Consider the following 24,158-nt stretch of genomic DNA (forward strand, 5'->3'; position numbering starts at 1 on the left):
CCACTAAAACTGGGCTGTCAAAGGCCCTGGTTCCATGGTCACATGGCAGGGGAGGCCCTGCCCTTCCTCAGTTTGATGTCATTCTTTCCTGGATGTTGAAGGGGTATAAACGAAAGATTTACAAGGATAAGCTCTCTTTTGAGGAGCCATTCAAAATACTTTCTCTCTCCTTTTTTTTAACCTATTTCTGCTAGTTTCTATTCATTAATGAAGGTGCCAGCAGATCAGGTCGAAGTCTTGAAGAGGCAGCCCCAAACAGGCTGGTCTGGGCTCCAAAGAAGAGCTGGACCCCCATATGCAGTGGGGCCCAGAGCTGCCTCCCACCTGGGTGGAGGGAGAACCCTTCTCTGGGTGTGGCTCAGAATTTGACACCTTTGAAACTAAGAAGGACCGTCACTGAGACCTTTGGGGCCGAGCAGGTGCCCTCTCCATCTCTTCACCTGTCCCAGGTCAAGTAGTTGCTGACTTAAAGTGTCCAAAGTCGAACTTGTCAAGTTTCTGTACTCTAAAGTTACTCTTTTTCCCCCTTTTCATATGATCAGCCCACACTTAAGATGTGGGGAGTTATGTTCCACCTCCTCAAGGGTGGAGTATCTGCAGAAATTATTTGGAATTCGTTTGCATGGGAAATTTGTCTTTTCTCCCTCATTTACTTATTTATCCAATTACGTCTTTATGTAAGTATGTACTCATGGATATTTAATTTATACTTTGGGTTATAATCTAATACAACTTTGTTTTGTTGCTCAAATTGTTTCAGCTTTGGCTTTTGGAAGCTCTTTCAATTGGCTCTGTTACCCTTTGACATTCTTCTATCATTGTGTGTGTGTGCGTGCATGTGAGTGTGTGTGTGTGTGTGTGCATGTGTGTATGTGTGTATGTGCATGTATACATGCCAAGATGCCCCAGGCTCATCTTCTATTTTGTCTGCCCTAGGCCCTAGGGTCAACCCTTTCCCTGGTTCCTTTTATTAAAGAATGTTTTGAGAAACCAAGATTTGGGTGCTAGGTGTTTCCTTCATGGCTGGGATGTTGTTACTTCTAGGCCTTTCCAGTTGATAAACCAAGGAAATATATGTATGTAAAGCAACCTGTGTATATAACATATCTATAAATATGTATTCATTTGTATCTATGTTAAGCTAAACATGAGTTCACACCCATGTCTCAACTCTGATCCCTTTACAGTAGGGTCTTCTAACCTTTCTCCTTGCTTGTCTGTAGCCTACTCCAACAGTGAGAAACATGGTTGCCACCATCTGCCATATATTTACTTAATTATTCAGTTCCAGCATTCATGTATGCTGGTTTCTGTATTTTTAACTTATATTCCATGCAAACAACTTTATCATCTAGAGTACAGTGCTGATGTACAGTTCACTTTGCCTTTAGTCTTACTACATTCGGCTCCAGAGTTACTTAGTTCAGCACCTTTATTTCTTACTCCTTTCAGTGAGGTTGTTTCATACATATGTCATACAGTTATGTTCTTTTATCACAGTCTACATTCCATTCTGAGAGCCCCTCCATGTTTAAATGTTTTTTAAAATTACATACATTAGATTTTACTCTCTGTGCTATAAAGCTCTGCGGGTTTTGACAAATGTGTAGTTTTGTGTATCTCCCATTAAGGTATCATAGAGAGTAGCTTCACCACCACCTCTGCAGACTTAAATGTCCCTGTCTGACTGACAGCTTTGAAGAGAGTAATGGTTCTCCCAGCACGCAGCTGGAGATCTGAGAACGGACAGACTGCCTCCTAAAGTGGGTCCCTGACCCCCGAGCAGCCTAACTGGGAGGCAACCCCCAGTAGGGACAGACTGACACCTCACTTGGCCGGGTACTCCTCTGAGACAAAACTTCCAGAGGAACTATCAGACAGCTGAATTTGTGGTCTCACGAAAACCCGCTGTTCTGCAGACACCACTGCTGACACCCAGCCAAACAGGGTCTGGAGTGGACCTCTAGCAAACTCCAACAGACCTGCAGCTGAGGGTCCTGTCTGGTAGAAGGAAAACTAGCAAACAGAAAGGACATCCACACCAAAAACCCATCTGTACATCACCATCATCAAAGACCAAAAGTAGATAAAACCACAAACATGGGGAAAAAACAGAGCAGAAAAACTGGAAACTCTAAAAAGCAGAGCACCTCTCCTCCTCCAAAGGAACGCAGTTCCTCACCAGCAATGGAACAAAGCTGGACAGAGAATGACTTTGACGAATTGAGAGAAGAAGGTTTCAGACGATCAAACTACTCTGAGCTACAGGAGGAAATTCAAAACAATAGCAAAGAAGTTAAAAACTTTGAAAAAAAATTAGACGAATGGATAACTAGAATAACCAATGGAGAGAAGGGCTTAAAGGAGCTGATGGAGGTGAAAGCCAAGTATCGAGAACTACGCGAAGATTGCAGAAGCCTCAGTAGCCGACGCAATCAACTGGAAGAAAGGGTATCGCTGATGGAAGATGAAATGAATGGAGAAGGGAAGTTTAGAGAAAAAAGAATAAAAAGAAACGAACAAAGCCTCCAAGAAATTTGGGACTATGTGAAAAGACCAAACCTATGTCTGATTGGTGTACCTGAAAATGACAAGGAGAATGGAACCAAGTTGGAAAACACTGTAAGATATTATCCAGAAGAACTTCCCCAATCTAGCAAGGCAGGCCAACATTCAGATTCAGGAAATACAGAGAACGCCACAAAGATACTCCTCGAGAAGAGCAACTCCAAGACCCATAGTTGTCAGATTCACCAAAGTTGAAATGAAGGAAAAAATGTTAAGGGCAGCCAGAGAGAAAGGTCGGGTTACCCACAAAGGGAAGCCCATCAGACCAACAGCTGATCTCTCAGCAGAAACTCTACAAGCCAGAAGAGAGTGGGGGCCGATATTCAACATTCTTAAAGAAAAAAATTTTCAACCCAGAATTTCATATCCAGCCAAACTAAGCTTCATAAGTGAAGGAGAAATAAAATACTTTACAGACAAGCAAACGCTGAGTGATTTTGTCACCACCAGGCCTGCCCTAAAAGAGCTCCTGAAGGAAGCACTAAACATGGAAAGGAACAACCGGTACCAGCCCCTGCAAAAACATGCCAAATTGTAAAGACCGTCGAGGCTAGGAAGAAACTGCATCAACTAACGAGCAAAATAACCAACTAACATCATAATGACAGGATCAGATTCACACATAACAATATTAACTTTAAATGTAAATGGGCTAAATGCTCCAATTAAAAGACACAGACTGGCAAACTGGATAAGGAGTCAGGACCCATCAGTGTGCTGTATTCAGGAAACCCATCTCACGTGCAGAGACACACATAGACTCAAAATGAAGGGATGGAGGAAGATCTATCAAGCAAATGGAAAACAAAACAAGGCAGGGATTGCAATCCTAGTCTCTGATAAAATAGACTTTAAACCAACAAAGATCAAAAGAGACAAAGAAGGCCATTACATAATGGTAAAGTGATCAATTCAACAAGAAGAGCTAACTATCCTAAATATATATGCACCCAACACAGGAGCACCCAGATTCATAAAGCAAGTCCTGAGTGACCTACAAAGGGACTTAAACTCCCACACAATAATAATGGGAGATTTTAACACCCCACTGCAACATTAGACAGATCAATGAGACAGAAAGTTAACAAGGATATCCAGGAATTGAACTCAGCTCTGCATAAAGTGGACCTAATAGACATCTACAGAACTCTCCACCCCAAATCAACAGAATATACATTTTTTTCAGCATGACACCACACCTACTCTAAAATTGACCACATAGTTGGAAGTAAAGCTCTCCTCAGCAAATGTAAAATAACAGAAATTATAACAAATTGTCTCTCAGACCACAGTGCAATCAAACTAGAACTCAGGATTAAGAAACTCACTCAAAACCGCTCAACTACATGGAAACTGAACAACCTGCTCCTGAATGACTATTGGGTACATAATGAAATGAAGGCAGAAATAAAGATGTTCTTTGAAACCAACGAGAACAAAGACACAATATACCAGAATCTCTGGGACACATTCTAAGCAGTGTGTAGAGGGAAATTTATAGCACTAAATGCCCACAAGAGAAAGCAGGAAAGATCCAAAATTGACACCCTAACATCACAATTAAAGGAACTAGAAAAGCAAGAGCAAACACATTCAAAAGCTAGCAGAAGGCTAGAAATAACTAAAATCAGAGCAGAACTGAAGGAAATAGAGACACAAAAAACCCTTCAAAAATTAATGAATCTAGGAGGTGGTTTTTTGAAAAGATCAACAAAATTGATAGACTGCTAGCAAGACTAATAAAGAAGAAAACAGAGAAGAATCAAATAGATGCAATAAAAAATGAAAAAGGGGATATCACCACCGATCCCACAGAAATACAATCTACCATCAGAGAATACTACAAACACCTCTATGCAATAAACTAGAAAATCTAGAAGAAATGGATAAATTCCTCGACAAATACACCCTCCCAAGACTAAACCAGGAAGAAGTTGAATCTCTGAATAGACCAATAACAGGCTCTGAAATTGTGGCAATAATCAATAGCTTATCAACCAAAAAGAGTCCAGGACCTGATGGATTCACAGCCGAATTCTACCAGAGGTACAAGGAGGAACTGGTACCATTCCTTCTGAAACTATTCCCATCAATAGAAAAAGAGGGAATCCTCCCTAACACATTTTATGAAGCCAGCATCATCCTGATACCGAAGCCTGGCAGAGGCATAACCAAAAAAGAGAATTTCAGACCTATATCCTTGATGAACATTGATGCAAAAATCCTCAATAAAATACTGACAAACCGAACCCAGCAGCACATCAAAAAGCTTATCCACCATGATCAAGTGGGCTTCATCCCTGGGACGCAAGTCTGGTTCAACATACGCAAATCAATAAATGTAATCCAGCATATAAACAGAACCAAAGACAAAAACCACATGATTATCTCAATAGATGCAGAAAAGGCCTTTCACAAAATTCAACAACGCTTCATGCTAAAAACTCTCAATAAATTTGGTATTGATGGGACGTATCTCAAAATAATAAGAGCTATCTATGACAAACCCACAGCCAATATCATACTGAATGGGCAAAAACTGGAAGCATTCCCTTTGAAAACTGGCACAAGACAGGGATGCCCTCTCTCACCACTCCTATTCAACATAGTGCTGGAAGTTCTGGCCAGAGCAATCAGGCAGGAGAAGGAAATAAAGGGTATTCAATTAGGAAAAGAGGAAGTCAAATTGTCCCTGTTTGCAGTTGACATGATTGTATATCTAGAAAACCCCATTGTCTCAGCCCAAAATCTCCTTAAGCTGATTAGCAACTTCAGCAAAGTCTCAGGATACAAAATCAATGTACAAAAATCACAAGCATTCTTGTACACCAATCACAGACAAACAGAGAGCCAAATCATGAGTGAACTCCCATTCACAATTGCTTCAAAGAGAATAAAATACCTAGGAATCCAACTTACAAGGGATGTGAAGGACCTCTTCAAGGAGAACTACAAACCACTGCTCAATGAAATAAAAGAGGATACAAACAAATGGAAGAACATGTTCCATGCTCATGGGTTGGAAGAATCAATATCATGAAAATGGCCATACTGCCCAAGGTAATTTATAGATTCAATGCCATCCCCATCAAGCTACCAATGACTTTCTTCACAGAATTGGAAAAAACTACTTTAAAGTTCATATGGAACCAAAAAAGAGCCCACATCGCCAAGTCAATCCTAAGCCAAAAGAACAAAACTGGAGGCATCATGCTACCTGACTTCAAACTATACTACAAGGCTACAGTAACCAAAACAGCATGGTACTGGTACCACAACAGAGACATAGATCAATGGAACAGAACAGAGCCCTCAGAAATGATGCCGCATATCTACAACTATCTGATCTTTGACAAACCTGACAAAAACAAAAAATAGGGAAAGGATTCCCTGTTTAATAAATTGTGCTGGGAAAACTGGCTAGCCATATGTAGAAAGCTGAAACTGGATCCCTTCCTTACACCTTATGCAAAAATTAATTCAAGATGGATTAAAGACTTAAATGTTAGACCTAAAACCATTAAAATCCTGCAAGAAAACCTAGGCAATACCATTCAGGACACAGGCATGGGCAAGGACTTCATGTCTAAAACACCAAAAGCAATGGCAACAAAAGCCAAAATTGACAAATGGGATCTAATTAAACTAAAGAGCTTCTGCACAGCAAAAGAAACTACCATCAGAGTGAACAGGCAACCTACAGAATGGGAGAAAATTTTTGCAACCTACTCATCTGACAAAGGGCTAATATCCAGAATCTACAATGAACTCAAACAAATTTACAAGAAAAAAATAACCCCCTCAAAAAGTGGGCGAAGGACATGAACAGACACTTCTCAAAAGAAGACATTTATGCAGCCAAAAAACACATGAAAAAATGCTCATCATCACTGGCCATCAGAGAAATGCAAATCAAAACCACAGTGAGATACCATCTCACACCAGTTAGAATGGCCATCATTAAAAAGTCAGGAAACAACAGGTGCTGGAGAGGATGTGGAGAAATAGGACACTTTTACACTGTTGGTGGGACTGTAAATAGTTCAACCATTGTGGAAGTCAGTGTGGCGATTCCTCAGGGATCTAGAACTAGAAATACCATTTGACCCAGCCATCCCATTACTGGGTATATACCCAAAGGACTATAAATCATGCTGCTATAAAGACACATGCACACGTATGTTTATTGCGGCACTATTCGCAATAGCAAAGAGTTGGAACCAACCCAAATGTCCAACAAGGATAGACTGGATTAAGAAAATGTGGCACATATATACCATGGAATACTATGCAGCCATAAAAAATGATGAGTTCATGTCCTTTGTGGGGACATGGATGAAACTGGAAAACATCATTCTCAGTAAACTATCACAAGGACAAAAAACCAAACACTGCATGTTCTTACTCATAGGCGGGAATTGAACAATGAGAACTCATGGACACAGGAAGGGGAACATCACACTCCGGGGACTGTTGTGGGGTGGGGGGAGGGGGGAGGGACAGCATTAGGTGATATACCTAATGCTAAATGACGAGTTAATGGGTGCAGCAAAACAACATGGCACATGGATACATATGTAACAAACCTGCACATTGTGCACACGTACCCTAAAACCTAAAGTATAATAATAAAAAAAAAATAAGTATAGTCAACTCAGTTGATTATATTTATGTGGGGATATTTCTGAGTTCTCTCTTCTGTTTCATTGACTTAGGTGTCTATTCTTTCTCCAAAGCCTTGCTGTCTTGATTACTATCGTCTTGAAATAATCTAATGTGAATCCTTCAACCTTGTTCTACTTCAATATTGTTTTGGCTTTTCTAGGTCTTTCACATTTTTAAATAAATTTTAGAATCAGTTTGCCAATATCTAGAAAATAACTTGGTGGGAACTTGATTTGGATTGTGTTAGGGTCCCAAAAAGTGACACCTTAACAACCCCGAATCCTCTAATTCATCGATATAGAATATCTTTTCATTTATATTTTCTTTGATGTTCATTTTTAAGTCTCTTTTTCTCTCTCTTTTGGGTAATTTATATTAATGTCTTTTCAAGCTCACTGAATTTTTCCTTTTTCATTTCTATTTTGCTGTTATGCTTATTCAGTGAACTTTTATTTTCAGATACTGTATTTTTTCATTCTAAAATTTTTGCGTATTTCTTGTTTTTATCTTCCATTTCTCTGCTGAGATTCCCTATATTTTCATTAATTAATGCATATTTTCCTTGACCTCATGGAGTATGGCAATAATATGTGCTTTAAAGCCCTTATCTAATAATTCCAACATCTGGATCATCTTTGGGTAGGCATTTACTGATTGTCTTTTATCTTGGGAATGGGTTACATTTTCCCGATTCTTTGTAAATGAGTAACTTTGGATTGTGTCTTTGACATTGTGATTTTTGTGTTTTGGAGACTCTGAGTTATGTAATACTCTTCTGAAGAAAGTTGATGGTTTGTTATAGCAGGCAATTAACCCAGACTCAAGGCCTGACCTTGAGCTTTGTCTTTTGTGGGTTCAAGTCTCAGTTCAATTCTTTAAGCCTTTGCTACATTGCTTTGAGTTTGTCCCATGCATGCTAATTTAGTGGTCAGCCTGAGATTCATCCAGAGTTCATGCACAGAATTAGGGGATCTACTTCTTCTAACCTTTCTTCTCTTTGATTCCTCCTCACACTCCAGTGACCATGGTTGCCTTTGCTCAATCTTCCTGGTTCCTTCAAACAGAAAGACAACAGATTTTTTCACAGAGTTTTAGCCACTTATACTGTACTAGTTTTCAACTGTGTCCTGCTTTCAGGGCAAAAATCAGGAAATAACAATTAAAAAACAGGAAAGCTAACCTGTGCCACTCTCTACTTCAAATTTGGACTCCCCTCTATAATCTATCTGCTTGGTTCTACTCTCCAGAATCCTCAGTAGTCATTTTTCTTATTTTGCCCTGACTTGATCATTTTTATTCATGGGAGGGTTGGTCTGGAGGGGGCTCACACTGCCACACCAGAAGTGGACGTCCTCTGGCTTTTTTCACTGAACACTATTTCTTGGAGATTTTTTCCAAATTAGCATATAGACAACGTCCTTAATTTTTTCCCACAAATCACACAGGGGATTTCAATATCCTTAATTTTTTTAATAGTACATAGTAGTCCACTATAAGCAGACCTCTCCTGGTGAGCATTTATGCTGTTTGCAAGGTTTTTTGTTTTAGAGACAGGCTGCATCAAATGTCCTTGTACCCCATGCAATGCTTTGAGGCCTTAGTGGATAAATGTCTTAGGCTCCCAGCCACAGTGGAGATTTTTCTTGGAATCCTGAAAAATATTTATTTATTTGAGAATAGCATGGTTTCTTTGTCCTTCTGGTTGACTAGAGTCCTGGACCATGTTTCTGAGCATATCAGCAGCAGGAAGGTGTGGAGGAGAGAAAGATAATGAGGGGTGCTGAGTATTCAGAAGTTTTAGTGATTGCACCAGAGTGATCAGCTGAGAGGAGCTAGGCCAGTCTGATACAAAAGGACAGTGACAGCCCCAACAACCTCCATCGAATTTCAGTGGCTTTAATTTAATTTTCATGTAATTGCCTGTTTCCAAATTAATTTTCTATCAGCAAATAATGAAAGGCCACTTTGGATAAAAATATAGCACATTAAAGGAAAGCTTTATCTTTTTGCTGCCCTCTCCTACAATTCCTCTTTTGCAAATAACTTTTCAGAATCATCACTGAGTGCCCCTTGTTCACACACCTTCAGCATCTCCCTGTTGTCTCTAGGGTTGAAAGTTCCCAATATTTAGTATTGTACTCAAGGCCTGCAAGATGCCAATCCCAAATGTCCCCAGGTATTCAGTCACCTTCTAGCTGTGTGACCTTAGGCAAGATAGCATGTTCTCTGAACCTCTGTCACTCCATCCACAAAATGGGAAGAGTCATGCTTCCTTCTCAGAGTTGATGGGCTTAGGTGCAGCACCTGGCACCATGTTTGACATATAGAAAGTGTCCAGTGGTTGCCACCCATAGGTGTGTTATTGCCCAGACCTCCTGCCTGACCCAGATTCTAATCTGAACCTTTTATTTCAGATGCATTAAATGGCCAGTTTCCACACACAGAGAAGCACTCTTTATTGTTGGTGGCCATTGATTCATAGCAATGCAATGGCCATATTGATGTTAAAAACATGTCAGGTTAAAGTTAGAATACATCCAGACATCCTTCTGAGATTTGGAGATGTTGTTTTGCTATGTTCTCTCTTGGCTTTTTTTTTTTCCTTTTTTTTTTTTGTTTTAAGGAGCAGTTAGGATTTTTGGTGTACATTTCATCTGGTGTACAGTTTTGGTGTATAGTATTTTTGGTGTACAGTTCACCTGTACACCAAAAGATCCTAGTCTCTTCTCAGCTGGTTGGAAAGCATTTCCCACAGTTGGGTGCTCTGTTCAGATGGGCTTACTCTCCATGGTGAGATGTGGTGTGGTGGCACCAGAACATGGGCTTTGGCGATGGCTGTTCTGTTGGCTGCCCGAGCCCAGGGGACAAATACAGACTTCATGCAGCTTAATGTGCACAGACAACTGCATAACCACATTAAAGAAGAGAAGTGAAAGAAATACAAACCTGCTAATTTTAACTAACCCTCTCTGAGCTCCTGCTGTGGTTCTGGCACTGGATGGAAGATGAACACACAGCCTTCAAAAGTTTGCAGGATGGTGGAAAAGGATCTATACACAGGCACTGACACCCACGTATGCCCTGCAGGAGTAGCCAGAAGAGGGACGGATAAAAGCCAGGGTGGGGCATGGACTCTCCTGGGTCATGATGACGTCTAGGGGTGGTTTCTAGGATGAAGAGGAGTTTGAAAGGTGAATAAAGGTAGAAGGGCACGGCAGGTGAATGAGCTGGCATGTGGCGGGCCGTGGAACAGTGCACTGCATTTGGGGCCTGGGTCTGATGTGGTGCGCTGGATAGCAGTGAGGAGGTGAGGTGGCTGAAAGGGGCAGGTGAGGTGGCCCTAGAGTCTTGGCTTCATTATGTGGCCACTGAGCACTGAGAGTCCCAGAGCGTTTCCAGTGGGATTCAGTGAGATCAGCTCTGAGTTCTCGGCTGGAGGAAGGCATCTCCTTAAGAAGCTCTTGCTGAACTTCCTGTGAGAGAGAAGGCAACACTTTCAGGGTGGTGTCAGTTGGGTTAGTGGAGAGGGGCAGAGCGGCTTAGCTGGAGACATCAGCTTACCCTAGAAAGGAAGGTGGTTGGGCATGGAGTGAGGATGAGGGGAGGAGAGGAGGGGAAGGGGAGTCACATGTTTTACTTTCGATGTGGCTATCACCTCCGTGCAGAAATGCTGATTGCTTCTGTTCTGGCTTTCCCACATTAAATCCCAAGCATCTTTCTCATATTGCTAAATAATCTTCTTAACTGTGATTTTTAATGGCAACAAAATATTGAGTTAAAAGTTTTATTATTGACTTATTATTCTCCTATTATTATTATTATTATTATTATTATTATTTGAGACAGGATCTTGCTCTGTCACCCAGGCTGGAGTGCAGTGGCATGATCTCAGCTCACTGTAACCTCCATCTCCTAGGTTCAAGTGATTCTCCTTCCTTAGCCTCCCAAGTAGCTTGGACTACAGGCACATGCCATCGCACCTGACTAATTTTTGTGTTTTTTGAAGAGACAGGGTCTTACTATGTTGCCCAGGCTGGTCTCAAATTCCTGAGCTCAAGCAATCCACCTGCCTCGGCTTCCCCATGTGCTGGGATTACAGGCATGAGTCACTATGCTCAGCCTATTTTCCTATTATTAGTAAGTATTTACATTATTTCAGTTTTTACTTTTATACACAGGGTTCTAATGTGCATATTTGGATTTTCCTTTCCTTTAGATTATTTCCTTAGGGACAACCTAAGGGTGTCAATACTGTCATGACTCTTTAATACATGTTTCAAATTGTCTTTCAAAAGAGCTATGCTGATTTGTAATGCCAACAATAGTCTGTGAGTGCACTCTTCTCACTTGCTGGTGTTGATGATCACCAGGCTGTTTTTTCTAGATTGAATTCCTGTAAATATCAACAATGACTAAGAGACACAGAGTGTGAGCATTGTACTATCCTTGTGCTGAGCACTTTGCATATGTCATCTCATCAGCCTTCTCAACAAGCCTGCAAGTAAGGAGCAATTGTAATCCCCAAGTTAGACCTGGGAAACTGAAGCACAGAGAGATTGAGTCATTTGTCCAAGATCACATGGCTATTCAATGGTGGGCTGTGGGGTGGAATTAAGGATGTTTCTTTGGGGAGCTCTGGGAAATCACCCACTTGTACTATCTTGCTATTTTTTTTGAGATGCAGTTTTGTTCTTGTTGCCCAGCTATAGTGCCATGGCGCAATCTTGGCTCACCACAACCTCCGCCTTCCAGGTTCAAGCGATTCTCCTGCCTCAGCCTCCCGAGTAGCTGGGATTACAGGCACGCACCACCACGTCCAACTAATTTTGTATTTTTAGTAGAGATAGGGTTTCTCCATGTTGGTCAGTCTGGTCTCGAACTCCCGACCTCAGTTGATCCGCCTGCCTTGGCCTCCCAAAGTGCTGGGATTATAGGCGTGAGCCACCAAGCCCGGCCTATCTTGCTATTTAAATGTCCATTTTGGGGGTTTTGGATGAGGTTGAGTATTTTCCTGTATGTTTGATACTTGTTATATTTCCTTGTTTTGTGACTTTTCCTTTTGAGTCCTTTGTAGTTTTCTATCTGCTGAACAGTTCACACCTCATCCCCATTCCAGTTTGGAGTGCCAGTGCATGATAATGTAAGTTCAGGTGGTGAGTTCGTTGGGTCCAGGTGGCGGTCAGCACTGGTCTCCTGCCTCACTGATAGCCGTGGGGCATGCTGATCTTCCCTTAGCTGTGTCACTTGACTGGGTTACTCCTTGGGAAGCTGGTTCTTCTGAGGAAGAGAGAGCTCCTTGGAGAATTGTCTTAGAAATACTCAGAAAGCTCAGGATGTACTATCACCAATGTAGTGCCAGGTAGCACCAGGTCAGAGCAGTGTCTGTAATCTATTGAGGGTGCTTTTGCTCCAGTGTCTTTTTACGGTGGCTGTTTCTTCTCTGTGTCACAGTGACCACACTTCTGTGGGACTCTTGTCTAGTTGTGCCCTGCCAGGAGCCTGGTCTGAGGCAGGGGAAGAAGGAGGGAGGCGTCCTTATTTCCCTTGCTGAGTGTGTGTGTACATTATCTGTTTTTGCCTCTATCACATCCATCACATTAGACAAATTCAGTTCTCTCCCGTCAAATCCGAAGTAACCACTTTTAGATTAAACTGACCTAAAGAATCAAACCATGAAATGGAGCCATTGTGAACCTGTGTTTGGAGTGGGAGAGAGATAATTATTTACAGAGATTGCTTCCTTGTTCTTTCGCTGCTTTCTTGAGCCCTACTTTTGAGTGTTTGCCCTTTTCATTCAGTGTGAATATGAGTGGAGGTGGCTGGTGTTTTAATATGTCCCTGACAAAGCACTCATGTTTCAGGCTGGTAAAGACAGCATCTTAAGAGAAAAATTGTGTTTGGGTACACAAAAAGTCAAATTGTGGTTCATAGCATTTTGCAATATAAGATTTCCTCCATATTTTTTCTTTAGTAGTTTTTTAAAATAATTATTCACTAATATCAGCTTATCTTAAAGCGCATCAAACATTAGAGAAGAGAATAAAATATTAATGAGTGAAAGTCTTTTTCCACCTTATCTTCTCCTGTGCAACAATTTGGTATTCAGACTTTTCTCCATATAATTATATAAATAATTACCTAACATCAGGTATTGACTCAGCACATATTGTACACATCTACATTGTGTCTGCAGTTCCTTCCTCCCTCCCTCCCTCCCTCCCTCTCTTTCTTTCTTTGCTTAAAAATACATGTCTCTTTCCACAATAAATCTACTGCATTTTTTTTTTTAAAACAGCTGTGATCATACTTCACAGAAAACTTCATCTTAGCTTGTGTTCTATATTCCTATTAGAAGGCTCAGGTTTTTTGGGTTTCTTTTGTATAAATTTTTTTTTTTTTGAGACAGAATCTTGCTTTGTGCCCCAGGCTGGAGTGCAGTGGTGCACAATCTTGGCTCACTGCAAGCTCCGCCTGCCAGGCTCACGCCATTGTCCTGCCTCAGCCTCCCAAGTAGCTGGGACTACAGGCACCCGCCACCACACCCAGCTAATTTTTTGTATTTTTATTTGAGAGGGGTTTCACTGTGTTAGCTAGGATGGTCTCGATCTCCTGACCTTGTGATCCGCCCACCTCGACCTCCCAAAGTGCTGGGATTACAGGCATGAGCTACCGTGCCTGGCCTTGTATAAATTTTTATTGGTAAAAACTAGGTAGAGAAGAAGATAAGAAATAGCTATAAAAAGGATAAGTGTTTTTCAACAATATTTGACAAAATTCAGCACCAATTCATAATTAAAACGCTCAGATAAATAGGAATAGAAGGGAATTTCCTCAACTTCATAAAGAACGTCTACAAAAAACCTACAGGTAACATTATATTTAAAGATGAAATACGGAATACTTTCCCCCTACAATTGGGAACAAGGCAAGGATGTCTGCTCTCATCATTCTTAATCAGCACAGTGCTGGGGGTATCAGCCAGGGAAATAAGGCAAGGAAAAGAAATAAGAGGCATAAAGATCAGAAAAAAGACATAAAACTGACCCTATTTGCAGATTACATGACTTCTTACATAGAAAGCCCAAGGAACCTACACCTCCACACACATACCTCCTAGAACTAATAATTGAGTTTCAGAAGGTTGTAGATAAACATACAAGAATTAATTGCATTTCCAAATATTAGCAATGAACACAAATTAAAAATATAATTGCTCAAAAAATACATATAATGAACTCTAGCAAAACATGTATAGAATTTGCATGCTGAAAATTATATGATGATGAAAGAAACAAAAGAATATTCAAAGAAACGGAGACAATGTACCATGTTTATACATTGGAAGACTCCACATGATAAAGATGCCAGTTCTCCTCAGATTTAATGTAATTCCTATCAAAATCCCAGCAAGGTTTTATGTAAATATATCCAGGGTTATTCTGAAATTTATATGGGAGGGCAAAAGAATAAATAAACAATTTTGAAAAAGAAGAAGAAAGTAGGTAGATTCAGTCTACCCAATTTCAAGATATTATATAGCTACAGAAATCAAGACTGTGTGGTACTGGCAGAAAGATCTACAAATAGATCAGTGGAGCAGATTAGGCATCCCAGAAATAGACCCAAACCAATAGCCCAATTGATTCTTTACAAAGGTGGAAGAGTGATTCAATGGAGGAAAGATGGCCTTTTCCACAAATGGTGCTGGAGTAATTGAACATCCATACATGAAAAGACAAGCCTTATACAAGTCTTACACCTTATATAAAAATGACTCAAAAGGGGTCACAGGCTTAAATGTAAAATTTAAAACCATAAAACTTTTAGAAAAAAAAAATAGAAACCAGCCTGAGCAACATAGTGAGACCTTCTATCTAAATAAATAAATAAATAAATAGATAAATAAATAAATAAATAAATAAAATCATCCAGGTGAGATGGTACACACCTGTAGTCCCAGCTACTTGGGAGGAGTTTGAGGCTTCAGTGAGTCATGATCATGCCACTGGACTCACCCTGGTTGACAGAGCAAGACTGTCTCACTAAAAAGGAGAAACTCTTTGAGGTATAGGGCTAGACAAAGAATTCTTAGACATATCACTAAGGCATGATCCTTTAAAGAACAAACTAGTAAGTTGGACTTCATCAAAATACTCTTTCCCTCTGTGAATACCTTGTTACAAGGATGAAATGACAAGTACAGACTGGGAGAAAATGTTTACACATCACATATCTGACAAAGGACTAGTATGTAGAAGATGTAAAGAGCTCTCAAAACTCAACAGTAAAAGCTGAGCAATCCAATTATAAAATGGGTAAAAGAGATAAAGAGATATTTATCTGAAAAAGACATACAGATGGCAAATAAGCACATGAAAAGATGTTTAACATCACTAGCTATTAGGGAAATGTAAATTATGCTGCTATTGCATTTCCAAATATTAGCAATGAACACAAATTAAAATATAATTGGGTTTGTGAGATATCACTACATACCTATCAGAATAGCTCAAATTTATAAAGTGATAACTCCAAATGCTGGTGAGGATGTAGAAAAACAGCATCACTGGTACATTTCTGGTGAGATTGTCAAGACTTTGGAAAACAGGTTAGCAGTTTCTTATAAAACTACATATGCAACTGCCGTATAACTGAGCAGTAGTACTACTGGGCATTTTCCCAGAGAAATGAAAATATATTTTTTTCCACAAATACCTGAAAACGAATGTTTATACCAATTTTATTCATAACTCATAACTGAACTGGAAATAACCCAGATATCTTTCAACAGGTGAAAGGTTAAACAAACTGTGGTGCATCTGTACCATGGAACACTATTCAGCAATATGAAGGAATAAACTATTGATACACACTGCAACCTCGATGAATCTCTAGAGAATTATTCTAAGAAAGTCCAATCCTAAAGGTTACATCCTGCATGATTACATTTACATAACATTCCTGAAATGACAAAATTATGGAAACGGAGAACAGATTAGTGGCTGCCAGGAGCTAAGGAGTGGGCTGGGGAGGGAGGAAAGTAGGTGTGGCTACACATGGTCGCCATGAGGGATGCTTTCGGGGATGGAGATGTTCTGTGGCTTGACTCTATCAGGGGAGTATCCTGGTTGTGATATTGTGCTAAGTTTGTGAGCTGTTACCATTGTGAGATACTGGATAAAGGGTACCTGGGATCTCTCTGTATGATTTCTTTGTATAATTTCTTAGACCTGCATGCGAATCTACAATTATCTCAAAATAAACAGCTTAATTTAAAAAAACTGTTTATTTTCCCTGCAACAGATCTCTTGCATTCTTTTTAGCAGTTGCTGTTGTATTTCATGGACTGCCTCATATGCTTGGGTGGAGGATTTTTTTTTACTTGTTTTGTGAATTTTTGGAGGGTAAGAATTCGATTGAGGAAAAGGTAGCTGAAAGCTAAGGAGAAAAAGTGTTTTCCTGTCTTTCTTTGAATACCTTAAAACTCTCCGTGGTCTTTTTTTTTTTTTTTTTGAGACAGAGTCTCGCTCTGTCGCCCAGTCTGGAGTGCAGTGGCGCAATCTCGGCTCACTGCAAGCTCCGCCTCCCGGGTTCACGCCATTCTCCTGCCTCAGCCTCTCCGAGTAGCTGGGACTACAGGCGCCCGCCACCATGCCTGGCTAATTTTTTGTATTTTTAGTAGAGACGGGGTTTCACTGTGGTCTTGATCTCCTGACCTCGTGGTCCGCCCGCCTCGGCCTCCCAAAGTGCTGGGATTACAAGCGTGAGCCACCGCGCCCGGCCCAACTCTCTGTGGTCTTACATTGAAAAGCGATGTCTTGGGTTTTGACTCTTGACTGTGACAGGGCCTGGGGGTGAGAGGGGTCCACAAGCTGAGATGAGGTCTCTGAGCTGCTGTGACAGCCCATCAATGTCCTTGCACTTTCCTATATTTAATGTCCTCAAATCCACCTTGGACATACCCTGTCGTTTTTGTTACTGACCATGTTTGCAGATGTCACATTTTTTTCCCCCTTAGTCCTTTCATGGTTCCTTTTTTTCTCTTTGTCCTCTTCCTCCTCTTCTGGCTGATTCTCCTCTGACTTAATAATCAATAGTGGTATTTGCCACGTAATAAGAATCACCTAAGTGATTATTTACTACTGAATGTTCCAGAGTGTGAGGTGTTCTGGGATGTAAGGGATGCACAGAATCCACAGCCATTGTCATGATAATTTCTTTTAAGAGACTTCAGCTTTCTAGGAAAACACAGTGTGTGGTTTATTCATTATTATCTGTTAGCCAACCCTTCATTATCAAGAGAAGCAAAGGAACTAGAGTGCATAATTCTTTTGTTTGAAACCTAAGCCTAAGAAACATGTATTCGTTGACAAGCTGTAAACAGCAGAGAGGAACTCCAGTTCCGGTTCTTCCGGTTCCAGAGTTTTGGTTAGCAGCCCTGGGTGTGGGGCACACACACACAAGTAAGCAGCCCTGTCCTGCCATAGTCCCAGTTCACTGTGACAGATGATGGTCACTTAATAGAAATGACAAAAGTGACAGCCAGTGTTCCTAAAGCCCATAACCATTGCCAGGTTCTTGCTCCAGAGCTTCCTCCCTGCTGTCTCCTGGTTTGAGTTCCCTCTCTGGAGAGGAGGTTGAGAGCCGAGGGTTCTGTGACCACCAAAGCCCCCAGCTTATGGGACTCCATCCCTGAAAAACACCCAGCAGAAGGGACCCAAGGTGACGTTGCTGCAGAGATGGCAACTCAAGACTCAACAACTTTTCAAGTCTAGGTAAACGAGAGACAAAGCAAGTCCTTATGAAGTGATCTCCATGCTTTTCAAGCAGGGTTGTAACTTTGAGTTCAAAAGGTAGTGCCTGGGTCAGGCCCTTTGTGGGGAGCAGTGAGGAATAGCAGCATAATGGGTCTTAGATTTTCAGTCATTTGGGGCCTAAAGACTTAAAAACAACCTGTTTCCTTAGGTTAAACAACCACTGCCTAGGTTTTAATGTTAGTTCTATGTTGATTTCCATTGATTTAACAACTTGTCTTTTACATCAGATTTTGAAAATTTCAAATATGAATTACTGGGTTTCCAGCAAATCTGGAAAGAGTCTACATATTATATTTATCTCTTTCTTCTTCTTTTTTTTTTTTTTAACTTAAGTGTGGCTTTTTCTTTAATTTCTTTAGGTTTTTTTTTTTTTTTTTTTTTTTTTTTTTTTTTTTTTTTTTTTTTTTTTTTTTAGTTTAATTCCAAGGGATCAAGAAAGGGTAACATCATAAAGTAAACTCCATAGTGAAAATACGTTTCTGCTTTTCCTCCTCTTCCCTGTCTTGTATTTTTCCTCTTTTGGTGGAACGACAGAGAGGAACACAGAAAGGGGAGGGTGCTGCAGCCTGGTGAAGCTCCAAGGCTCGCCCTTGGCCTTGAGGAAGCTGGCTGCATCCTTACTTGTCAACAGCACCGTGCATCTAAGCAGAGTGCAGACACCTCTCCCTGCTGGTCTCCCGTGAGCACCAGGAGGCCTCATCTCCTCCAGACCTGCTAGTGGGCCTGAACTTGTGGTGATCATCATGGTGCCTGAAGCTGAGTAGAGAACATTGAAATGACATTAAGAGGACATAAAATGTGAAAGGCTTCACTTTGGGCTGCGTCGTCATTATCTGGCAGCTAATAAAATCTTTGTCAGTACCACGCAGGCTGCTCAGTTCTTTCTGTACGTCATGTCATTCAGTGCCTCTCAAACTTGACTCTTGTAGAACCAGCTAAAGTGCCCAAGTTTATGACTCAGTATGTCTGGGTTTGGGCCTGAGAATTTGCATTTCTCACAAGTTCCCAGGGGAGACTGATACTGCTGGTCTTTGTTTTTGAGGTCAAAGTTAATCTGCCTAAAACAACCCTGTGGAGTAGGTAACATTATCCTCATTTCATAATGAAGAAACAGCCTGGAAAGGTCGGGGGTTTGGCCACAAAGCTCACTGTTACTTCCACCAGCATCTCTAAGCATCATTAGCTTATCAGCAGAAGTAGCAAGTACCTAAGAAAGTTCTAGGAAGACATCCGTGGCAGAGACCCACTGAGCTGTGGTGGGTGTGATAGGGTTTGAGAGTCAGGCCTATGGAATCAGTAAGATCTGGGATGATGCCTGGGGATGACCAGCCCTGGAAGGGGCTGTTGGGGGTAGTGTGCTGGTCTTGCTTGTTATCATGAGAGAGCAGTGCTAGAAGGAGACCTGGGAAGGGGTTACAGAATCTGTCCTGTGGATCACTTTCAGTCCTCATGTCCTTGCTGCCAGCATCTCATGGCCCTGTTTGAGTGGTATTCTGTGGGTGCTGTGGCCCTGTTTGAGTGGTATTCTGTGGGTGCTGAGGCCCTGTTTGAATGGTATTCTGTGCTTGCTGTGGCCCTGTTTGAGTGGTATTCTGTGCTTGCCATGGCCCTGTTTGAGTGGTATTCTGTGGGTCTCGTGGCCCTGTCTGGTATTCTGTGTGTGCCATGGCCCTTTCTGAGTGGTATTCTGTGGGTGCCGTGGCCCTGTTTGAGTGGTATTCTGTGCATGCCATGACCCTGTTTGAGTGGTATTCTTTGGGTGCTGTGGCCCTGTCTGAGTGGTATTCTGTGGGTGCCATGGCCCTGTTTGCATGGTATTCTGCCCGTGTCATGCCTCTTCTTCCCTTCACATTTCTTTTTCCATATTTTCTGTGAAAAGGGGATAGGAACAGTAAAACCATACAGAAGAAAAACAAATACCAATTTCTTTTAGTGTTTATTTTGTGATGTACAATTCTTTAGGCCTTTGAAATGAAAAAAGGAAAAGTAAAGAAAAAGCTTCCCACAAGTATGGGAAAGGGAGGGAAGCCTTGGAAGAAATAGGCAGGCTCTTTCCAGATTTGTCGCCTACGCATAGATTCAGATCTGCAGACCCGGGTATAAGCTTGGCAGCAGGCAGGGTGCAAGGCAGGTTGCAGGCAGGCGGCCCCCTCGCCAAATCCTGTTGACATGTTTTGTTTGGCTTGAATCGTATTTGAAAAATATTCAAATTAGTTTAAAACGTGGGAATTTTCGTAATAAAAAACCCCATTATCCAGCTTTCCTTGAAGAATTGGGAGTGCTGGCATCAGGCTGCTGGTGGGTTGGTGGCCTCCTCTGTGAAAAGACCTGGCTCCTAGGTCATGGCCCCTCCAGCATGGGACAGGGGCCCTGGAGTGTGCCGCTGTCCCAGGCCTAGAAAGTTCTGGACTTGGACTTGGAGCTGGGAGACTGGAGCTGGTGCTTCCTGGTCTCTCCTTTTCACCTGCTGTTGGCAGACATGTGTGAGAGAGCACATCTTCAGCATGAGGTCCAGGGTACCTGCAAAAGATCGGATTCCCAGTGACATAGGGATACAGGGACCCTTGGTCAAATGGGCATTTGGGAAGTGGCGCTTAGTAGCAATCGTGAACATGTAAGGGAATCTCTTTGCTGCCTTCTAAGATAGCGTAAACCATTCCTTTCTTTTAAAAAAGTTATAATGTGTTTAAAAAATGTGTTTTTAAAAATTATTATTATTATTTTACAAGATCCATAAAGTCTACGTGGTGCTTTATAGGGCGTATCTGGCTACAGCTGGCGTACTTCTGGGTGTTTTATGGCAAATTATTCTCAGATTACCCTTTAATGCAAGAAGGTCTGCCTGTTGTCTGAGCTCCCTGGGTCATATGGAAACCCCTCCAACTTGATGCAAAACAGCTGCCTCAGTCAGCTGTTCCAAAAAAGGAGCATTTTCAAGCTGAAGCGGCAGGAAAAATTTTGAAATGTTGAATTACTCTTTCCTTGCTATTAAAATGTGATTTAATTTTGATACTAACAAATTGTGTAAATCTAAAATGAAGTACTCAGAATGGAGTTTGTTTAGCGTGTTCTGGCAATACTTACAGTATGTCCTGGGGTGGGGGGGGTGTTCCCCAAGGAGGGCAGCACAAAATCCTGCTGACTTCTATGTCCCAGGACCTCAGCCTGGCTGGGCCAGGGTCAGGGGCCAACCCACGGGCCTCCCTCCCCTCTCTCCTCTGGGTCCCTGCTGAGACCAGCAACAAAGGGGTCAATTGTCTGAGGCCTCCTTTTGTCTGAGGGGCTCCATGAGCCTCTCTGAATGCCAAAGTGTATCCATGCACGTGGATGAGTGTGTGTATGCACATATGTATGAGTGTGCATGTGTGCACATGTGGTGCTACAATGTGTGTGCGTGTATGTGTGCTTGCATATGCATACATGTATGCACATGTGAATAAACGTGCACGCAAGCACTAAAAGACTGCATGTGTGCTTGTGCATGTCTGAATGTGGACGAGTGTATATGTGTGTGCCTGCATGTGTGCACATGTGTGAATGTGCATATGTGCACTAGTGTGCATACGTGTGTGTGCAGTGTACGTGTGTGTGTGTGCATGTGTGTGTGCACACACAGGCAGTGGTGAGACTTGCTTAAAGCATTTCTGAGTTGTTGATGCATCAGAGCAGGGTGAGGGGCTTTGGAAAGGCCTGACTAGATGATGGAGGTTCCTAAGGCCTAGGAGGAAAAGCATCTCATCTCTCAGCAGATCACAGTTGCCTCTACCTGGCATTTGCTATGGTACAGAAACCCCAGAGACTCTTCTACCTCCCCTGCTTTCTCTGTAGGAATGAGGAAGAGCAGGCATACATATGGAAGCTTCTTACACAGCTCATTTGCCTCATTGGTCTGTTCCCACCTGGGGTTTCAAGGGAAGACCCACAAGAACTTTTCTGCACTGTTCCAGCCTCTGTTCAGGCCTTCCTCATTGGACCCAGTGCATTCTGTGTGACATTTCCGCTGTGTTTCCAGAATGACTGTGAAATATCCTGTTCCCATCCACCCTGGAAGTGGGTTCCCACATAGCACGGAGGCTTTCCACCCTCTCCAGTTGTTGTGTGCCCTTACAGGTCCTGTTGATGCAGAGGCCTGCCAGGAGCCCTGGCTGCTCTGTTGTTTGGTTTGAGCCATCCCTGTCCACTGGAGTTTCCTTGATTCACACCTTCTTTCTTAACAAGTTGTCCTTTTAAGAATGACAATAAAACATATTTTATTCAGAAGCCAGGAAAAGACTCATAAAAACCCTTCATTGAAATTCACCTTTGTGAAAGATTCATCTCCCAGCCCCCTTTAACCAGCACAGCTGTCATGAACAACTTTTTCTGTGTTTTTTATTTTTTTCTTCTTGTCCCTCCCACCCCATTTCCTCTCCCTACTCCAGCAAGGGCTTATCTTTCAACTGTGGAAAAGCCACCAATTAAACTGTACTCCAAAGCTTATCAAAATATTCAGTCAGTAAAATTATCTTATAATTAGCCTCACTGTAAGCCAGAACGTTTTAATCCCAGGAAATGTAAAGTTATCCGGCATGTGAAATCTGTAAATTGCTCATCCTGACCTTCTGTCTACAGTGTCTACTTTTCTTTCTTTCCCAAAGTAATTTCTTCCTTGTTCTTCAAATTCTTGATTGTCTCTGAGGCATCTTCCTCTTCTGTTTGCTTAAGTTTCAAAGAAAACTTACTCCTAGTTGAGATAGAGAATTGAAAAATTCAGGTGATTGTGATGTGCAATCAACCTGATTTTATATATTTCATACCTTCACTTTTAGCTGTTCTTTTTGCAAACATAAGCCTCTGATTGCTGATGGCTTGCCCTCGTTGGTCCCATACTTTGGATGCCTGCAGTGATATGCATGGCTGAATTATTCTGGAGCCGAGCTATTCAAACAGTATCTGGGGGATTCTGCAGGACGTTGAGCTGGGCAGTGGCATTGGACTTTTTAATTTCAACCATTTCTCTTCTCATAGCTCTCCCTCCCCTTTCACCCTCCCACAGCCTGGGGACCCTCCTATCATCTTGCACCACCTGGGACAGCACCATGAATGTTACCTCCCCACCCAATCCTATTTGGACCAACATCAAGGGAACCATAAGTGATGTTTGGGGATCTTAAGCTTAAGGTGCAACTCAGACTTTGGCTACAGAAATGATATTCAGATGATGGTTAGGTTTTTTTTTTGTTGTTTGTTTTTTTTTTTGATGGAGTCTCACTCTGTCACCCAGGCTGGAGTGCGGTGGCGCAATCTCGGCTCACTGCAAGCTCCACCTCCCCAGGTTCAATTGATTCTCCTGCCTCAGCCTCCTGTGTAGCTGGGATTACAGGTGCCCACCACCGCACCTGGCTAATTTTTTGTATTTTAGTAGAAATGGGGTTTCACCCTCTTGGCCGGGCTGGCCTTGATCTCCTGACCTCATGATCCACCTGCCTCAGTCTCCCAAAGTGCTGGGATTACAGGCGCGAGCCACCGCGCCTGGCCAATGCTTAGGTTCTTAACTGTTGTGAGCCTTCTTAAACTAGTCTTGCCATAGGTACGAATGGGCTAGTGAAACTTACACAGGCATGTTTGACCTGGTCATCACTTGTTGTATGATGAAATATTTTCAAAGTTCCCAAAACTCATTGAAAAATTAAATTTTGGAATGTACTAACATTTTGACAAATGGAATATTGCCTGTATATAGTGCTAGTAGTGGTAGTTATTATTTACAGAATTTTTCCTATCTGTCACACAGTAGGCACACACATACACACACAGAGATACAAACACACAAATATATAAAAATTGCTTTATCCTTACATTAATTCTGTGAGAAAGTAATAATTTTGCCCATTTTACAGTTGGGAAAATTGAGGCTCTGACAGTTTCAGTAACTTGCTGATGCAGCTGAACTTGACTGGTTGGCCTGACCCTTGTAATCCCTTCTGTGAACTAGCCAGCGCCCCTGCCATATGATTTGACCCCCACTTATGCCTGAGAGGTTTCCTCATCATCCCTGCAGAGTAAAGAGGAAATCACAGCTTCACCTCAACCTCCACTTGTTGCTGTGCCCAGCAATTGCGTGCACCA

The 24,158-nt window shown here is 41.8% G+C and overlaps 1 protein-coding gene across 1 annotated transcript in view; it reads left to right on the forward strand.

Moving 5' to 3' along the window:
- ACOXL (acyl-CoA oxidase like) overlaps positions 1 to 24,158 on the forward strand; it is a 362,868-nt gene that overhangs the window by 52,446 nt on the left and 286,264 nt on the right. The gene's annotated exons all lie outside the window — the stretch shown is intronic.

This window comes from Nomascus leucogenys, chromosome 14, assembly GCF_006542625.1.
Source record: "Nomascus leucogenys isolate Asia chromosome 14, Asia_NLE_v1, whole genome shotgun sequence".
Classification (NCBI taxonomy): Eukaryota; Metazoa; Chordata; class Mammalia; order Primates; family Hylobatidae; genus Nomascus; species Nomascus leucogenys.